General features: G+C 47.1%; 1 protein-coding gene across 1 annotated transcript in view; it reads right to left on the bottom strand.

Moving 5' to 3' along the window:
• PDZD2 (PDZ domain containing 2) overlaps positions 1-20540 on the bottom strand; it is a 432190-nt gene that overhangs the window by 313632 nt on the left and 98018 nt on the right. Inside the window, exon 2 of the mRNA XM_058307486.1 lies at positions 9722-9898. The gene's annotated coding sequence lies outside the window, so the exon portion shown is untranslated. The remainder of the gene's footprint in view (positions 1-9721; positions 9899-20540) is intronic.

Raw genomic sequence — 20540 nt, 5'->3', positions numbered from 1 at the left:
GTGTGTCCCATGCTATGTTTGGAATATACTTATACTCAAAAATTATTCATTGTTTATCTGAAATTCAAGTTTAATTGGGCTTTCTGCATTTTATCTGGCAAGCCTATGCCCACTCCATCCCCAAAGGAAGCTCTTGAGAGTCTTTGACCTGCAGGTGTTCTCTGCCCTTTCTGAAGTAATTAATCCATTAATCCCACACGGCATCTCTGTCCCTGCCTCAACAGGCCCTGAACTTCTTCCTGGCTGCCCACCTGCAGGCCAGGGCACCTGCACTATGCAGGCAGAGAGTAAGGGAGGCAGCCCGAGGATCAGGGCCGGCCGCCCCACTCCGAGTTCCTTCTCTTCCTGGCTCCCTGTTGCCTCTGCCTCTGGCCTTGTACTAGTTTCCCAGGGTTGCCAAGGCAATTACCACAAACTGGATGGCTTTAAACAACAGAAAGCTTTTCTCTCACAGTTCTGGCGGCTGGGAGGCAGAATTCAAGGTGCCCATAGGACCATGCTCCCTTGGAAGCCTCTACGGAAGAATCCTTCCTTGCCTCTTCCCGCTTCTGGTGGCTTCCAGCAGTCCTAGGTGTCCCTTGACTTGCAGCTCCACCCATCCAGTCTCCGTCTCCATTGTCTTCCCTCTGTGGGTCCTTTCCTCTTCTTATGAGGACACCAGTCATATTGAATTTACTCGAATCCAGTACGACCTCATCTTAACTAGCTCCATCTGTGAAAATCCTATTTCCAAAGAAGGTCACATTCTGAGGTTCCAGGAAGACACGAAATTTGGGGGGTACTACCCAACCCAGAATAGGCTTCCTATGCCCAAATCTGCTACTCCCAACCGTGCCTTCCATGAATGCCTGTGCATGTCTAGACCCTGTAAACACTGGTCCTCTCTGGCCAGCTGGCTTCTTGGAATGGCCCTAGACACATGGAGGGGTCTGTTATGATGGCTGTGTCATAACAATGAAAGGAGACAAGGAACAGAAAAATGTTTGAAATAAACACAATAAGTAATCTACCAGTGGTTTTCACACCATGATCCTGGGATCACAGCCCTCCAATGAGCTTCAACCAGAGCTGCTCTGATTGAATTGTTCTGCATGAGATTTTATTTGAACAAAATTAAGTAGCTAAAAACGATTTGAAAATCCCTGGAGTATACAGTTGGCAACCAATTCTATAAAATGCTTACTCTTGAGTTGTAGGGGATGCTATTGACTGTTTAGCCAGCATCCACTTCCTCCTTTTTTGACCCTAACAGAACCTTAACTTTGGTCTAGGTATTTGACTATCTTCCAAACATTGGGTTCCATAACTCTCGAGATAATGGGGAATATCTCTCCCTTGCCAACAATTGTTTAAGGACCCAACTCTGGTCAATGAGTTATGGGGTGAAGCCTCCTAGGGGTCTTCTGGAAAGCTTTTCCACTTTCCTAAGTAAAAGTGCCAAGAAGTCCCTCTTCTTCCTCTGGATGTCAACAGATACCTACAGTCATCTTGTTACCAGGTTGACATGAAGCTAATGCTGAGGAAATTGGGTCCTCGGTAATATTATAGACATTGTGGAACCTTACTGTTTCTATTACTTGCATCCAGAAAACACCATATGTTTGTGGTTCTGTGCTCCTAGCCTAAATAAAAGTATATCTAGCACAGACATGTGCAAATTTAAGCTTCTGAGATTTGCAGCAGTAAAGGTGGATCCATTCTGATACCCTACTCCAGAGGGCAGAGATCTGTTCATTCTTATTTCTCTATAGAAATTGCCCATAGTTGAAGCAGAATTGACTGGCTTTCCCTTTACTATGAGTCTGAAGAAAAATGACTCTGGTTTAATATTGGTTGATGAAGTGACAAAAATAAATTTACTCCTCCCTTTGGTAAAACATCCATATTTAAGCATCATCAGAACCGCAAGAAAAAGCACATTGTGTCTGAGCAGGCTTCTGCATTTTCCTTTGGAACACGAGTAAAAGCAGAAGCCAGATCCTGAGGACTCCTCAAGGCACAGAATCCCATAACCCATGAACAGAGCCCTGGGCCAAGCACACCCTCCCACCCTCATACCCTTGTTTCCTGACACCTTCCCCTCGAGCAAGGGCCCCTGAAGGGAGACATCTCACTCTGAAAACCTTCTAGCAATGCTGCATTGTCCTGTTTCCAAAATTTCTACTAACTCATAAATCAACTCTTCAGAGTCCTAACTCTGGGCAATTGACACTGGAAAAGTAAGCCTGCTTCTCAGGGATTATAAACGGTACGTACAGCCACTCAAAACCAAAGATAACTTCAACCCACCAGCAAAGACACAACTTAAATAGGGGATGGCTCCAAGCCAGGGACTCCCACTCCATCACAGCAAGACAGAAAGGTAGTAAAAGTTGGTAAGAAAATATAATATGGATTATTCATGGCAGTAATAAAAATAAACACATGAAACTGGCAAGGGGATGAAAACAGGCATACCAAATCAAGGCCAATTCATTCCATAAATATTTACTGAGTGCCTACTATCCTGTGCCAGATATTACTGCGAGTTGCTAAAAATATAAACTTAGTAAGTTCTGTTTCTGCCTCCAGAGATTCTCAATTTTCCTAGGAACAGATATAAATAACTTAAGATGAACCTTAAAGAAAGAAAGAATTCATAAGGTGGGAATTGGGGATCGCCTATATGTATGCAGTTGTCAGCAAACATGAGGTGGTGTATTCAGGCAAGAAGCAGTGGCATAGAAGTGCATGGTGGGCAGCATGAAGGGGTAAGATGGGGAGGATTACATTCAGCCTTGTTTACTGCTGCGATGAGTTTGACCTTCGTCACATAGAAAATGAACTTCGGTGGAAGCAGATGTGGCTCAAGTGATAGAGCTTCTGCCTACCACATGGGAGGACCTGGGTTCAATTCTTGGGGCCTCCTTGTGAAAAAGAATACCAACTGGGTTTAAAAGTGAAAACAATAGGCAGATGGGTGGTCCCACCTTCATCAAGGTGAGGGAGTAAATGCTTCAGAGCTCCATTCCCCAATGAAAGCTTTGAACCACTAGCAAGAACTGGCAAAACGTCTTCCTCAAAGCTCTAGAAAACAGATAAAGACCTGTAGAAAGAGGGCAAATGCCAAATCAAGAAATAGGCCATTTAAAAGTGGAAGGAACTCCTGGTACCTGGCCGGTCCCTTCCCTAGCCCTCACTGGTTCAGCATGGAGCTGGCCCAAGCTCCCAGTGTGGATCTCCTTCATGCATGTACTGGGAGCATATATGTCTGGCCCAATCTGACAGGTGGCAGCCTGAGAGGCTGACCCAGGATACTGCTCACATACTCACTATCCCTTGTGTGTAGAACTTGCCCTTTGTGTAGAAAGCAGCTCACAGAGATCTCCTATGGAACACTGGGAGAGCCGTCAAGTGGCTGCCTGGGACAAGGGATTGGTGGCTGTAGGACTACAGTGCAGTGCGCAGACCGTGAGGAAACTATTTCCTAGGAAAAAAGGAGCATTCATATCCATGTGCCAGGGGAATCCTGAGGGCCACATGTGCACACCCAAGTCAAGATGCATGTGCAGAAAGGCTCAGCCAGGTCTCTATGCTTTGGCCTTGAGCTAAACTCATTGTATGGATAAACTTTCACACAGGGCAATCTGCAAAGACTGGGAAAGGTGTCGTTCCCGGCGCCCCCCCTTTTTTTTTGCTGGCTCCTGACATTCCAAGACAGCAAGAAAGCCCTGCTATAACACGAGTTGGATATTGCTATAACACTAGTTGGATATAAGCTTGAGGAACAGATGACTTAGAGTCTAAGTTCTAATGGTGACACCTTAAAATATCAAAATGTCCAGGTTTCAATAAAAGATTATCAAACATACAAAGAAACAGGAAATATCTCAGGCAAAGGAAAAAAATTAAGGCTTTAGAAACCATCAATGAGGAGGACCAGATCTGGGACATACCAGACAAAGACTTTAAAAGTGTGGTCCAAGATCTGGTCCTCCTCATTGCTCAAAGAGCCAAAGGAAACATGGATGAAGAGCTAAAGGAAATCAGGAACATGAAAGATGAATACAAAGCGACCATTAATAGAGACACTGAAATTATGAATAGGAACCAGAGCTGAAGATCACAATAACTGTTAGAGGCTTGCAAGAATTAACAAGCTGTATCTCAGTTTCCCCTGACAGGCACTGGGAAAAGGCTAACCCCATCCCCATAAGCCTATGTCCAAGGGCATGGCACTTCCCCACAGGTTAAACAAAGAACAAAGAAGCCACGTAGAGACCGGAGTAAAGGGAAATGGAAACCTTTCCTACCTGCATTATCAGAGGGAGATAAAATCCCTACAGATCAAAGAAACATCTGTTCCTGCAGCATTCCAAGAAACCATAACTCCCTAACCCACTATCTTCTAGTCACTGTCAGGGAAAATTTTCACCTCTAAGGGCTTCCTATTGGCCTCTGCACCTCACTCGGGACTCTCAACCCCCTTTCACCAACTATCATTTCCCCACCTAGGAAAGTTCTGTATAAATTCAAATCCCCCCTTCCAGTAGTGGGCTGAAGTCTGTTCTTCAGACTCCCTCTGTTGGGAGAGCATTTCAATAAATTCTTTCTCTGTCTATGGTCATATCTGTCTCCATTTCCCAGTAAGCACCATTTTTCTCCAACAATAACAAAAATTAAAAATTTCTTGAACTTGATGTAAGAGGGTTACATAAGTGAGTATCCTTGTTTTTAAGAAATGTGTATGGCAGTATTAAGTGGTCAAGGAACAGAATGGATTGATAAATAGGCAGACAGTCCATGGATAGATGGATAGATAGATGGATGGACTAATTGGTTGATGGATAGAAATAATGATATGGCAAATGTGGAAAAATTAGGTAGATCTGGATATGTGGGGAGATAGGGTATGCTGGAGTTCTCTGTATGGGGTCTGTATTATCTTTGTAACTGTCCTGTAAGTTTGAAAACACTACCAAGTAAAAGTTTACAATTTTAAAAAGTAAAAATCTATTTCGAGGATATTCCCTGAAATGATGACATTTTTCGTCTTAGGAAGGTGAGGCTACGGGTGATTTTTTTTTTTTAACCTTTATTCCTTTCTGATTTTCTAAATGCTTATAAATATGTATTACTTGAGTACTTAAAAAACAGTGTGCGAGCAGGGAGGGGGATGAGATGGCTACAGAACGAGGAGAGAGAGACGGCAGGCGGCCCACTAGAAGGTGGTCCCCATAGCTCGGGTGTGAAACATGGACTGGTTGGGCCAGGCAGGGGCAGCAGGGATGAGGGAAAGGGGCGGCTCCCTGGGCTATTTTAAAGGAAGAATTGGGCCAGGCTTGGTCACCTCTTGGACGTAGGTTGGTGAGGGAGGGAATAGAGAAAGCGAGGAGTCAAAGATGACCCAGGGAATTGGAGGCCTGGGGGCTGACCCAAGAGAGGGACCCTTACTCACCCTGACCCCTGTCCTTTGCCTCTTCACTGTACTTCAGGTCCCTGAATTCGACCAGACTAGGTTCCTTGCCTTCCTCTGTTCACAGGAGTTACACGAGTAGAGGGACAGTCTTTCCTGCTCACTGTGGCGATGCCCTGCCCCCACCCCACCCCACTTACAGCACCCTGCTCCCCACACCTATGAAGGCCTAGTCCAAAACTTGCTGCCTCAGCCCACTGGACCTGCAAGAGCCAGGTCTGCTATCAGAAGCTCACAAAGCTCAGCCTCTTTTCGGGCAAACAAAATGCCATTTGGCATCAACTAAGTTTTCTACCTATGGACTCTTACCAGAGATCTACTGGTCCACCTACTCAAGAAGGCTAATGCTTTCCTCCTTGCAGCAGCGCCCGAGCCAGGCAGGAGATGGCTCCACACAGACATGGCGGCTATGTGAGTGCAGCCCTCCATTCCTACTTGCCTTCCAACTTCCCAAGGCTCCCTTTCAACAAGGAAAACATGGATCTGATTAAGAGATTTTACGTGGGCCAAACAGTTGCAGCCCCATTCTCATAGACAGACAGGAGTGGGGGCCAATTTCCATCAGAAAAGCCAGGGGAAATGAGTGACAACTAAGCACTGAGCTGGCTGGGCCCAGGAGAAGGAGCTGTAAAGGAGAAAATTGCCTCTATTAAGTCAAACCTGAATCAGAGAATGGCCTGTAGAATCAGTTTCAGGCCACCACTCTCTCCTTTGTTTGATCACAGTCATCTGTCCTTTTTCAACTGCATTTCTACTCCTGCCACCTAATAAAATAGTTCAGGTCCACTCCTAACTCACACAAGTATATACAGAACATAAAAAACAGGCAAACCCTAACTGGAGGGCAATATTTACAATTGCTGAACAGGCGATGACCCAGCTTTCAAAGGAAAACTATTCTGAAAAGTAATGATAGTCAACTTTCAAAAGTTTAGGCATAGTTCACAACTAATACTATATATACTTATTGTTTATGTATGTTTACGTACGAGTGATATACTTCAATACATTTTTTAAAAAAGTTTAGTCATAAAGTTTTTTTGCACTATATTGTGAGTGGAAAAAGCTAATTAGAAAACAAAATTTAGTCAATGCCGCACTGGAGTTGGTTCTTGCAGGCTCCTGAGAGCTGAGTGTTAAATTTCCAGGAATTTTGCGGTCTGGGTGATTTCACGTTGGTAGCTTGAAATCAGCTGTAGTGAGAGTATTTACACCACGGAAACTGGCCAATGCTACAAACTGAAATGACATCTCCCCGCCAGCCATTTGCTAAATATTTACCAGCACACCCCCACATAAGATCCTTTTTAAAGATTTATTTATATGCACATGGTGTGTGTGTGTGTGTGTGTGTGTGTGTGTAAAAGGTCAGCAAGTAAAATAACTAAAACAACCATTTTAAGTTTGGCTGGTGAACTAGCAGGTGGTTTTTATCTTCTTTTACTTTATCTGTTTTTTTTTTCTTCCCTATAATGAACAAGTATTCTTTGTATTATAACCAACCTTCTGGCAAAGTGGAGAGGGAACAATGTCTTTGCCTCCAGAGCTCTCTGAGTCACTCCTCTCCCCCCTCTTCTTTTATCTCATCCCACTCTAGTTTCCTGGGTTTTTACTCTGCACACAGGGTGCTGCTGCTATCTCCAACTACTTACCTCCCTGTGGGCGCAGCCAGAGCTCCAGGCAATGAGGGCAGGGAAGCTGACTCCAGGCTCCAGGCAGGCAGAGCCGAAACTCAGCCCACACTAGGGGCAGCAGCTGGGGCAAGTTGGCTTCTGGGCCTCTACTCTGGGCACAAAGCTGTTATTGTGACTGAGCAAAGAAGAGAGGAGCCCTAGGAATTCAGGAGACTCGGCCCAGGTCCCTGGACCTTGTAGAATGAGCAACTCCATTCCTCCAGATACGGATCTCAGCTTTCACCAACTGCATATTCGCCACTCCTGTAGTTTGCAGTTGACCACTGTCAATACACTCACTTCTATTATCTTACTGTGTCCTTATCACAGCTGGGTACTCTCCTAATTTAGCAGACACATATACCCAGGCATAGAAAGACCAAGTGACCTATCCAAGGTCACACAATCAGAAGCAGAGCTGGGACAACAATCCAGGTACTAACACTGACTTGGGGCTTTTTCACCAGACTATATAAAATTCCTAGTGAAGCCCTCCCAATTTCCCCTGTATAGTTAGAATGAAACTTGAGTTCCTACATTCTTATGATCAAAGAAGTATAAGAGGGCCTTGGTTTTTGTTTGTTTTGTGTGAAGGAATAGGGAGATACTAACCCTAACTTGATTTGTTTATGAACCACTGTATGGTTTCTGCAGGAAGGTAAACCAAACTCCCAACATGGTTTTTCCTCCTTCCAAGATGCTCCCTGTACAAGGGTCTTTGGAGTGTGGGATGACTGTTGGCATTATTGCAATGTGGCTTTCTCAGCCACCTTCCCTTCCTAATCCCACAGAATGTGAAGCTCAAGACCCAGCCGTGCCTCTCCACGTCATCTCCTCAGGCAGACAGTAGACGACATGTGTGTCCCTAGTAGGGTCCAGCTCCAGTCAATGGCCCCTGTCTCTGGTTACTCTGCTGGACTGCAGAAACTTCTGGCTGGTCTGTGATTGACAAAGGAGCAGAGCCCTGTGCAGATGTGACCCGTCTAAATACAGGAGGGCTGCCACCCTCAGGCGGACTTGTCTAGAAGTCATAAGCCACTTGGGAGAAAAGGCAACACTGATTGCAAAGTCTTGTTGACCCACCTTCTGAGCTGGAAAGGATGTTTTATTTGATCCAACCCAATGTCTTCCAATTTGCTCACGGGATATCAAGGAACTACCTTGATAACTAAGCCAGGGGCCAAGTAGCTGGAGGCCAGGTACCCAGGGGCCCAAGCTGCTCCCCCTACCCCCAGCCCTATATGGAGCACATTCATCTTTATTTGATTTACACATTGGCTTTCCTTATCAAAAGCTGTTTTAAGAGAGGGTTCCAGTCTAAAAAACCAAAACATTTGCAAATGACTCATTAAACTGAGGTCCAGGGAGGCAAAAGTCACACAAGCAAAGGTACAGGTCTTTTTACTACACCTACAGCCACTTTTGTTTCAAGTGTCCTTCAGTTTTGCAGACAGTTGGCCTTGACCTCATGAAATACTCCTTTTTGGTCTACCACACAGCTCTTGCTCTTGCTGGTGCGGAAATGATCAACTAATAGTTTGCAACTCCGCTACTCGCACATGCCTCCTTGTTGACTTAGCTTCCCTGCTCGTGGACCTGGCGTCTGCCAGCACCTGTCTGGCCTCCACATCATCTGCCTCTCCACACCCTGCAAATCTACATTTGGTAGCCCAAGGAAGTGCTAAAACATCTCCATCTACCCAGGATATAATCAATTGTAATAAAATCCGTGCCCTATACACTCTATGCACCGACTCAGTGTTACCAATGATGCCAGTGACAAACTCAGGGATGAGAAGATAACTGCCCAGATAAACACCAAAATATACTTCAGCCTCCACACATAGACTGGGATCCCCTAAGAGTCTGAGGAGTTGTATGCATTTTTAAAATACAGTCACAGGTAATCTCTATAGCACTCTCTTTCTTCTTTTGTCAAATTTGTAGTAGCAGGACTTCATCCATTGTCATAGCACTTCCCATTTTGTGAGCAGCAAATACATTAGACTCAAAGTTCATCTCCAAGCAGTTCCATTAAACTGTGTTAAAATGTACAACCAAAGGATTTCTTCCTTTACAAACTGCATCACTGCATCTCCTTAATAGGCGAGCTTTTCTAATGATTCATCTATACACTATTCTTTACTGAAAGAAAAAAAAATGCAAATTTTCAAGAGCACAACTCCTGCAAAAAAAAAAAAAAAAGTGAGGTGAACATAAAATTGACAAATACAGGTAAAAGAAAGCGAAAAGAGAAGACACGACCTAGGGCTTTGGTCATTCAGGGCCTACTTGATGTTTTTTCTAACGCTGAGATTTGCAAGTTTGCACATAAATCATCTCTCTGAGTGCAAGTGTGCTGTGTCCTCCAAGCCGCTGGGTTTGGATTATATCAAGCTCGTCTGGGATGGCTTTGGCTACTAGCATCTCTCTCAAGGCATTTGGCCTGGTCCAAGAAATCCCACAAGCATAAAGAGCAGGGGAGGGAGCGCAGATTCAGAGCCTCCAGAATATTCTGGTTTGGTTTACTCTTCCCAACGCCCACTGCCAGCCAACAGCAGCCAGGGAAGAACCGGGAAGGCCCTAGGGTTACCTGAGACTGCAGCTCCTCAGGATGAACTCCCCGCCAGACAAGGCCCAAGCACTCTCTTCCAATCCAAATGCCTGCCGTTCAGCTCAAGTGAAGTTCTCTTGAAGCACATACAGGGGACCCTTAGCATCTCAGGTTCACAGGTATCACCAGTCTGACTCACAGAGGCTTTATTTAAACCTGTGGGAGACCCAAGAGTGTGGGTTAGTGCCAGAGCCTGATCTCCTGACACGACCTGTTTGGCTTAAGAAGCTAGGATAAAACCAAATTGTCTGACATTTTCTTCTTCATCCTCTTTTTAAATGTTTTTCTTGAACATTTAACATGAACAGAGCAGGCTCCAAATGTGACCTACTTTCCCTTGCTTTGTGACTATGCAGAACTCACAAAGCTTCTTCTTGAGCCTGACTAATATTTTCAGTGACATGCTTTTCATCTTGTGGAAAAGAAGCGTCCCGTCAGCCTGCCGGAGCACATATATCTTGGTGAAATGACCGACCGGGACAGATGAGTTACAAAGACTTCACTCAGGGAGTCAGGAGAGACTGACTGAGCCCAAGAAAAACAACAACAACAACAAAATCCAGATCTGGCCCCTTGAAAGCAATTAGCATTTAGCCTGAAAGTTTTCATCAGCCAAAATCAAGATGTTATAAAAGTCCCCTGCACATAAACCCTGTGGCCTGCTCTTGGAACCCTGCCACTCTCGAAAGCTCACTCAGGCGCTTCCCAACTCTGCATTTTGCATTAAAAATTAATTGACTTCTTCCAACTCTTTGGTGAATCAGAACACAACAGGATTTCTAAGTATCAGGAGGAACGATTTAAAAATAAAAGCCAAGAGACCAGCTTGGGCGGAAACCTGGCTCTGTTATTCAAAATTAAGTGGGTATGGATTTTTTCCCCTCTATTTTTACCTTGGAGGCCATGCACTTTTAAACATCTGATCTGCTGTCCTTTCCTTAACTCAGAATTTCCAAATCACCCCTGGTAATTGAAAAGCATTTGTTTGATGACTTTAGAAATGTCACGGACTGCCTGAGACACGGGCACCAGGATTCAGCTCCAAAGCATCCCTTTTATCCTCTGAGCAGAAACTGGGTCTGCTAAATGTCTACCAGACCAATTGTTCAAAATAGAGACAGATCTACAAGCGCTGGGACCCAAATGTATTTGCTTCTACCAGGTTAGTTCAGCTTCACACCACGTTGAGGCTACCTGCGTAAACGGAGGTGCCACAGCCCAAGGGCCTGGGAGAACCAGTGGGTCAGCCTTGGGCTCACCAGAACCATCTGCCCGCGGCAGAGTGACGACAGGAACCCCAGCTTCCTGAGCATCGCCTCTGGTGCAAACTTAATTCCGTCTCCCCTATCGTTGAATTGTTCCGACTCCATTCATTCATTCATTCATTCATTCATTGACTGAGAAAGTATTTACCAAGTAGGTACCATGCCCTGGTACCATGCTCAGCAGGGACGACACAAAGATGAATAAAACAGACACTGTCCCATCCATTGGGGAATTTGTGAAAGTAAAGGTAAAGACAAGGATTACAAGTGGCATAGAGTTATCAGTGGGCAAGTACAGGGTACTACTGGTTCTCAGCTTCTGCCTTTCTCTTCTCCCTGTATCAGAGCCCACATGATTTCTCCAGCCCTGCTCAGCACCAACAGTATGCAGTCTCTGGTGCAACTGTGATGTTAGGCAGGAAAGATTGAAGAGCTGCTTCAACACGGATTGTACCCTGAGACTCAGTTGGCCCTCAGTCCCGATCAGGCTCACTATCTCATCTATCTCTTGCAAGTTACCATTTAGCATCTGGAATACTGCCCTGGCCCTTGTAACTGGGGGCTGGAGTGTGTTGCAAGCTGCCCTTCACTGAGTTCCACCAGCCGTTGGAGACCCCGATGGCAATTTTTGGTCTGAACCACAGCCTGCTGTTGCTGGACCTTCTGATACTCGGCCTTGCCCACCCCACCTCTGAGGAGACCTTCCCCAGGTCCTGCGGACCTCCATGCCATTGGCACCACCGTCCCCTAGCTGTTGGCTGGAGCCAGGTCTCAGGAGGTGGCAACCACCTTGGAAGAGCTGACCTCACGTGTGCAGAGAAAGGCTAATCAGAAAGATGGTGTTCCAAAAGGAAGGAGTCAGGGTATTCCCAATGTATCCCTCTGCCTGCCTTCAAAACTGTTAGCAAAGACTATTTGACATGGAGTCTCCCTCCACTCAAATGTGGACAGAGTGAAATGGTTAAATACCAGTGGCATGGGAAACCAAGATAAATCCTTTGAAGAAAGAGGGATCAAGAACAGAATGGGGGACAAGCCATGAGCCAGGTCCCCAGGCTCAGAGGAAATCCTCATGGAAAAGTGGGGGCCGGGGTGGGAGGTGGGGGGCCAGCACCAGGCTAGCCGCCAGCAGACTCCACCCTACATGGACTGACCAGAGTGTGACCATGGGAAACTGCTCCATCTTGCTAGGCCTCAGTTCCCTCATCGTTAACACGGCAGATGATAAGGCCCCCTGCAAAACGTTTAACTGTCCTTCATCTTAGTCTAAGCTACCTGAGCCAAAAATCTAATGTCAGGTACCCTAAGTCTTTTATCAAACATGGTCAAAATGGGTCAATTTCTTCAAAAGTCATCATGTAACCAAGAAATGAATACAAGGCATTAAGTCATCTCATTTGACAGATCTGCTGTCACTTTGTTCTGGAGGAACAAGTATAGAGCGCCAAGACACATTCTACCAACAACAGTTCTGAGAGCTACCTCCCTGAAAAGTGTTTCCTTTATCAGATAAATTTGAGAATTGCTGTGTATTATATACTCTTCTTAAGTAGAGTCATCATTCCTACAAAAGGCTCTGAGGAATCCCATCCATCAGCCATGTGGGATCTAAGCCCCCTCTCGATTTAGAGGTGGAGTGGACATCACCATCCCAGGGTCCTCAGGATGGAGGAATATAATATGGATTGGAGTGGACTCACTGGTATTCTAGAACTATTGTGACCCTAGCAATGGAAGAAATTGTATCACTGATGCGGAGACCACGGGAGTTGCTGAGAGCAGGGAGAGGGAAGAGGTGTGATACAGGGGCACTTTCAGGACTTGGAGTTGTCCTGAATGATATTGTAGGGACAGATGCAGGACATTAAATATCCTGCCGTAATTCACTGAATGGACTGGGGGAGAATGTAAATAAATTACAATATAAACTATAATCCATGTGGCGTAGCAGTGCTCCAAAATGTATTCATCAAATGTAATGAATGTGCCACACTGATGAAAGAGGTTGCTGATGTGGGAGGAGTGGGGGTTGGGGGAGTGGGGAGTGGGATATATGGGAACTTTGTATTTTTAATGTAACATTTTGTGTGATCTATGTATCTTTAAAAAAAGAAGACGAGGAAAAATTTTTTTTAAAATTTCATTTTTAAAAAAGGGCTCTGAGAAGTCCTGCAATGTTGAAAACCAAGTAAGTCTTAACCCAGAGATTTTAAATGTTATTTGGCCATGGAATTCTTTTTATATTTATCTATAAGAAGATGTATCAGATGTGGACATCTGAGTATCGTATTTCAGGAAATAGAAAACTTAAGGAAGAAAGTGTTTACCATAAAGACATACCAAACAAAATCAAGTAGGCAGTTTTCTGTAAACCTACAACTTCTCTAAGAAAAAAGAAAAAAAAAGTACAAAAAAACACAAAAAAATGTGGAGCGGGTGTAGTTCAGTGACTGAGCTGTTTTGCATGTATGAGGTGCCAGGTTCAATCTCCAATACTTCCTTGAAAAAAAAAATCAAGCATGTAGAGTCAATTTCCCGTTTTCAAACCTGAGCAACAGCTCATGGTTAGAGACATATTCAAAGTTACAGCCCGCCACGCGCCATGTCTCCTCTTCTTTATTCACTGACTACTGGGTCACTGCAAAGCTACAGCGCAGCTGAGCAAGCGGTGTCCTCCGTCTTTGCCAGCCAGTCCCCCGGGGCCCCAGGACACACAGCACGCTGTCAGTAAACCAACCAGCACACAACTAAATCACGGTGATGTCCAGGTGCCTCAGGGACGCCTCTCTGCTTGCTCGGAGACTGCTCAGGGACAACTAATTGCCTTCAGCTCAGACTGCACAGCTTTTCCATGTCCGCTATTCCCCAGGGTCATATTTGGTTGAGCTGCATTTTTCAGCGACTGGGACGGCAGGGCGGGAGGAAGAGGACAAGAGAGAGCAGCCAGCGGTGGGCAGGAAATTGCTTTTTATCTTTATTAGAACTTAAATTACCATCTCCACAATCCCTCAGGAAAAAATCAAAAGTCCTCTCCCAATTTTAGCTTCTGGAAAGGAGGCTTAAAGGTTGAAGGCTGAGGTTCCAAAAAAACAAAGAACACTAAGAGGGCTAGAGGGCAGTGTGGCCACTGAGAGAGCATCAGCCACGCAGGAGTAGGAGCAGGGGCTGATAACACGGTAGAAGTGCTGGAGGAGCGCCAGGGGGCCTCAGATGTGGCAGCGTGGGGCATGGGGGCGCCCTGGCTGTGATTAATGAGTGGGCGTTGGGGAGGGCTTGCTGTCAGGGATGGGCCGGAGACAAACAGTTCAGTCCCTGCGCTGCTCTTCCTCTGGGCGATTCATTAAGGCAATCCGGGTAAACAGGGAGGGAATCAGGGTGCATGCAGGAGAAGCACAAGATGAAAAATGGTGGGGCAGAAAAATCTAGAACATGAGTCTGAGATAGCATGCCGAGGGCACGATGGGACTTGAAGACAGGGAGAGACAGGATTTAGAGGAGGCAGTTTGAGCCTTTTCTGCCATTAGAGTCCCTAATTCTCCAAAGAAGACAGAGAAGGTTTGGCTTGCTCATTTGTTCCTTTGATCTTGAAAGACACATTCAGCAAACAAGTCCACAGGTGGCCTTGCCCTGGAAGTTGTCCTTTCCTTGTGAGGCAAGTATTCCAGGGGTTCCAGGTGAGTTTTTGGACATCTGATCTACAGGCAAAAAACACATAACTACAAAAAACATGACCTTGATCCTTGGGGTTTATTTCCTACTCCTGAGACCTGAAGTTTTGAGAAGAAAAATAAAGATGAGGGGTGGGATGTGGGTGTGGGTGGAAGCAGCGGGGGGAGTCGGTAATGGAAGGAAACCAACCAAACACTGGTGCTCTAAGTTCTTAGAGGAAAAAAAACTATCATTGGGAGCCCCCAAACTATTTTCAAGGCTTAGGGAAGGAAAAAGTAAGAGTCTCTCAGTCTCCTCAAAGTTTCCACCTTCCTGATTTCAAAGTGTATTTAAAAACACACAGATCATTAAAATTCATAGGAAGGATTTGCCAAAGTGGTTATTTCCCTCTCATTCTTCCCCTCTGCTGCAGCTCGCAAACATTGTTCTCTTTGTGGGAGGTGGCTGTTGTGGTGGTTCATGGGTCTATTTCTTTTCGGTCTGTTCTAAACAAAAAACCGCAGGGCTGTTAGCCGCAGAGCTCTGGGGTTGAAGGGGCTGGCGCGCAGCAGGCTGGGGACGCCCAGGGGCAGAGGTTTTCCTAGGAGGCAGGTCAACCCTGTCACCCTGACACCAGAGCGTCTACGGGGGCCACAGCCATTGGCGCAGAGGGTCTCTGTGGGCTGCCGTGACGCGCCCGAGGCCCACCACTGAGGGCGCTCCTCAGAGCCCCTCCGCTTCCAAGGACACAAAGAGTGACGTCCCAGTCACTGCCCTCACAAGCCAGTAACTCTTATTCGAACGAAAAGGACATTTCTGATTTCTAAAAACTCCCGAAGTGCCTCAAAAAAAACCCCCACATTCTTAATTACCCGCTCTACTGGGCTCCACCTTGATTTCAAGTCAGATGATTCCCAGTTTCCTTGTTGCTGAGGGGAAATGTGGGATAGAGGTGGGGGGAGGGGGCAGGAGAGAGGGCTGGAAAATGCCCCTAAATAACAAGTCAAGTTTAAACAGCTGAAGGGAACACTCCAAAAGGAAAAGACCCATGAAGCAGCGGGCTGGATTATCTCCCAAAGTCAACCATGCTATTACGATCTCCACTCTCCCCAATACTGAGGTTATTTCATGCTTCCATCGAAGGAGCTCCGATTTACAGCCGTACTGCACACCACCAAGACACACGGTTTTCCATTGAAGTTGATGCACCACCGTGAAATGGTTTAAATGTTGAATAGTCTCACTAAAGGGAAAGAAAGGCCTCTTCTGGTACATCCCTTCCTCAGTTGTGGTTTCTGAACTTTTGGAAGGTGAGTTAGGTATCTCAGAGGCAGCGATTTAGCAGGGAAGCAAGACCGATGAGGTAGTGAATTAAGATTGGGAAATTGAACATGAGGCACTTGGATTAGGCTTGTCCTCTCCATTTGTCACTAGCCTGGCTGCTGTTAGGCTGTCATCACAGAGACCTCCGTCTGTAAGACTGATGGAGGACGACCCGCTGGGACCAGCCCCTGCTGCTCAGAGAGGAGGCACGTGGCTATGAAACTCTCACATGAATTAGCCTTGTCAATCATGTGCCTGCCGTACCTCCAACACCCTGCCGGCGTTGACTTCTGACTTTTACCCGTGGGCCGAGCTTCTTGGATTCTGTACACTTGTCTGGATCTCGTGCCAGTGATTTCCCAGGGCCACCCTCACCCCCACTACACCCCTAGTACTTACCAACAGAGAGTAAATACATTCTCACCCCAGAGCTGCTGCTCAACTCTTGACTTCTGTAATGCTCTTCTTCCCTCCTCCACGCTAACATTCATTCACAAATGTTTATTGCACCTATTATGGCCAGGGACTATCTAAATGCTTAGGATACATTAGTGGAAAAAACAAAGATTCCCTTCCCTAGGAACACTTACAGCCCATTGTCCTCCAATCCATATCCATCCCATTCTTTGACATCCGTCTCTCACCCCACTTCCTCCCACGTGCCTCTGTGATAACCCTAGGCAGATCCAATTTCTCTCTTAAAATTTTCAACTGTCCAACTTACTGTTGGCATCATGATCCTTGGCACACCCTTATCTACTGCTTTGTATTGCAAGGATTATTCCTTGAGGCCAGTTTCATTGAAATTCCTTAGTTATTTCATGCCAGGGACCATGTTTAGTTCACTGTTGTCTCTTCAAGCACCCAGCGCGTTGTCTGCACATTTCCTGAGAGCCAGACAAAGTGCACAGATGCTCAGGAAACAAGTGCCCAAGCTCACCAACTGGATGGCCACTTTATGCACAAGGGGCAGCCCTCCTCCCACTCTTCATCTGTTTCCTTAGGGAGGTGCCAGCAAATAACTGTCCCCTCTCATCCTCCTGCCTGCCATACCTACAGCAGGATGTCCCCATGCCTCTCCTGGGAGGCGCCCTGCAGTGGCAGAGTCCCGAGGAGGGAAGACGCTGTCAACCGTATCTCTTCTTGGAAATTCATGTTATATTTACTCATTCAACAAATCATATTTAATCATCGTTTATTTTCTGGACAAACTTAATAGTTTAAGTTTATTAGTTAATAATAGTATTAATAGTTCTGAGAAGTCCCCCAGTAAAGAAACATCAAGTCTAACTGTGCGTTCCCTGACCATATACCCCCCAGCCCCTGTTTTTTTGAGACACACCGAACAATGTTCCATGGAACACATTGGACTTCAGGCTCCAACTAGTGGGTCAGCAAATCAGGCTAGACCAAAGCGTCAGTCTGCAGCAGCGACCCGAAGCCTCCCTGAAGAGCCTGATGTGTGTGTACTAGCGGCTGTTCAAATGCATCCTTTTTAAAACACGCTGTGGTTCTGAGTAGGGTGGCCACGGCACACTTCAAGCCTGCAGCAGCGAGTTCCCGCTGTTCTCTCCCAGCAGAGTCCAGAAATAACAACAATGGAGATGCTCGAGTAAGAAGGTGGGGAGTGGGTGGCAGCACCGACAAATGAGGTGGGGGTTGCCAGCGTGGGGGCTCACCGGCTCGGCTCACCCACTGTCACAGTCTTGCTCATGGGGTTAGAACTGGGGCAAAGCTAACTGCTCAGAGAGGGTGAGAACCTGCTGGAAACAGGTGGAGGAGGAGTGGGAAAAGCAGTCAAGCAGGACCAGGAACATGCTGTAATGAGGGAACGCGTAGGGAGGCAGAGGTGGGGAGGTTCTTCTGGAAAGTCTTTCTGACAGTCTATTATTCTTCCATGTGCTTTAAAGGCAGAGACACGGGCATGCATACCTTGGGAGGAAACGGGTGGATTCTGAAATGGACACATTTGCCCACCTGGGTCCCTCTCCTCCCGTTCCTCTGGGGGGAGATTCAGAGGACGAGAACTGAGGGCTGCTGGGCAGTGGGTGAGCTGCGCCCCTGGGCTGCCTGTTGGGCCAGCCTCCTTGATGCCAAGCTCAAAGCGGAGTAAGAGAATTTTCTCTTGTTCCGTTTTCATCCTGTCATGCTCTATCTGTGCTTCCTAACATTTTGGGGGCTATGGATTTCTTCAGTGGAAAAACACAAACATGAAATTCTGTATACACTTTGACAGTGTTTTAGAATCAAGGAGGTGGCATTGCACAAGGGTTCCTACCGCTATGAACTCACTTCCCTTTCTGAGAATGCTGTATGGGTTCCTGTAACACAGAGGGAGACCAAGAGACAGAACAAGAGAATGAAAGAAAGCGAGTCCACGCAGGATGAGACTCCAAGCATCAATCACCTGACAAGGACACACGTAGCTGCTGACTTGGGGTAGCGTGAAGAATGACTTCCTTCTCGGCTTTTAATGATCTTTCTGTCCCAGTGTTCTCAAGGGAACGGAGGGGCAGAACTGCCCTCGGGCCCTGCCTGCCTGGGCAGCAGTGACCCCTGTCTGCAGCCCCCACCCCTCTCTCCAGCACCTCATTCATCTCTAGACTGATGACAACGAAATCTCTGGGATGATCTCAGGAAATGTACAGCCCTCCAGAATTTTATTCTCACCAAAGTTGGAGAGCCACTTGATGAGAACATGTTCGCTGAAATAAGCTTTGTCACTCTGATGCCAGATACGGGGCCTGAGTTATAAATGAAGGGGGAGGGGTGTGGAGGGAAGGGAGGGAGGGAAAAAAGGAGGGTGGGAAAGAGGAAATAAGGGAGGGAGGGAAGGAGGGATGAATGAAGCATCTTCTAAGGAACACATTTTGGAAAACTCATTTTAGAGGATTTCTAGGGTCCCTTCCTACTAGTAAACTCATGATTATGGGCTTGTAGGAGGCAGGCCTGTCTAGGGCCTAAGGGCAAGGAAGGTAAAATCCCCCTGGTGCCAAGACCCTTCCACCATGGCTTGCTCCCTCTTTAGACCACCCCAGCCCAGGAGCCAAGCTGGGACGTACACCCCAGCCTGGCCCTCCTCCTCCACGGCCCATCTCCGGGCTCCACCAGTGTCCACGGCAGCTTCTTCATTCTGGGCCCCGCAGCGGCTCTTCCCAGTGGCTGGGAGTGACTTGAGTAGGTGGCCTGCCCCCGGGCTTGGAAGCCTTCATTGATCTGACAAACATCTGCTGGGCCCCTACTAGGTGTCAGGCTCAAAACAGGTATGAAATGCAAACCCGTCTAGGCCCAGGCCTTCAAAAAGTCTAGAGTCCAGAACAGGATGAGGCAATTTCTGAGAGAGGCACCTGAGAACTCAGAACGTCCCCGGGTGCAGCTGCCAGCAGGCCTTCCGATGAGAATTACAGAGCAGATCAGCCCCTGGGCCTGGCCAGCGACTGTGGTGGGCAGAAGGGACGAGACATGTGGAACGAATTAGGGAGACAAGTGGGAGCTGGAATTAATGGTGCAATAAAAACAAGAGTCAATTCACCCCAGAAGCCAGGGCACTTGACAAGGCTGGGCTGACTACTCCTGCTGACACCCGTGCAACCAGAGGCTCCACGGGAAGGGAGGGGAAAGCGCGCCGACCTCGCAGGCGGCCAGTGGGAGCCTGGATCCGGGACACTGGCTCGGGTTGAACTGACAGCAAAAGCACCTGGACCGTTCTCTTGCACTGAGACTTTTCCTTAAGGCCGTGCCAGGCCACCCAGGAGTAACACCAGCTGTAACAGCCCCTCAGCACCTCCACGAAAATTCTTAATATACTCCCTGCTACGGACCCTTGTTGATGCTGATTAGACACATAAACTCTAAATGATGTAGGATGGCAATTTTATTTTGTTTCTGTCTTCTCAGTTGCTTACTTAACTGGCATACTCATCACACTGAGGGGTCTCCCAATGCAGATATTTTGGCATTTGCTTGGTTGCCCAGCATGGCCCAGAATCTGCTCCAACTAGGAAGGAGGGGCTAACCCAGGCCCTGTTGGGTAAGGCAGGGCCAGAGGAAAGGACAGTGGGACACAGGCTGTGGACCAGGTAAGGGCATGGGTGCTCTCACCCTGGACTGTGGATCCCAGGTGAAGGATACACAGATGAGAAGGAATTCAGAAGGAATCTCTGCAGCGGGGGCAGCACTAAGAGGCCAGACGTGGCAGGACAATGTCCAGAGGCAGCGAAGCCCGGCCGCAGCCATGGGTGCTGAGTCAGCGCATCATCCACCAGACCATTCCTGCCAGTGACACTGGTTGTGGTCCTGCAGTCAGGCCACCTTTCCTGGCCTCCTGCTTCCTCTTCTTCACCCCCTCCGTCAACTCCACGAGGTGCCCAACATTCTTCCAATACATTCTTTTCTGCTTCCAGTATGCAGAGGAGATCTATACTTGCCACAGAGCACTAGAGCGTCCCCAGGCTGACCCAGCCACTGTGGCCACCATGGCCAGAATCCAAGTGGGTCCCAAGGGAACAGCCAGACAACACTGGTCAGAGATCCTTCCAAGCTTCCCTGTTGTTGCTTTTCAT

Source organism: Dasypus novemcinctus, chromosome 2 (genome assembly GCF_030445035.2).
Source record: "Dasypus novemcinctus isolate mDasNov1 chromosome 2, mDasNov1.1.hap2, whole genome shotgun sequence".
NCBI lineage: Eukaryota > Metazoa > Chordata > Mammalia > Cingulata > Dasypodidae > Dasypus > Dasypus novemcinctus.
The sequence above is the reverse complement of the archived record's forward strand: the minus strand, read 5'-3'. Positions and strand labels throughout refer to the sequence as shown.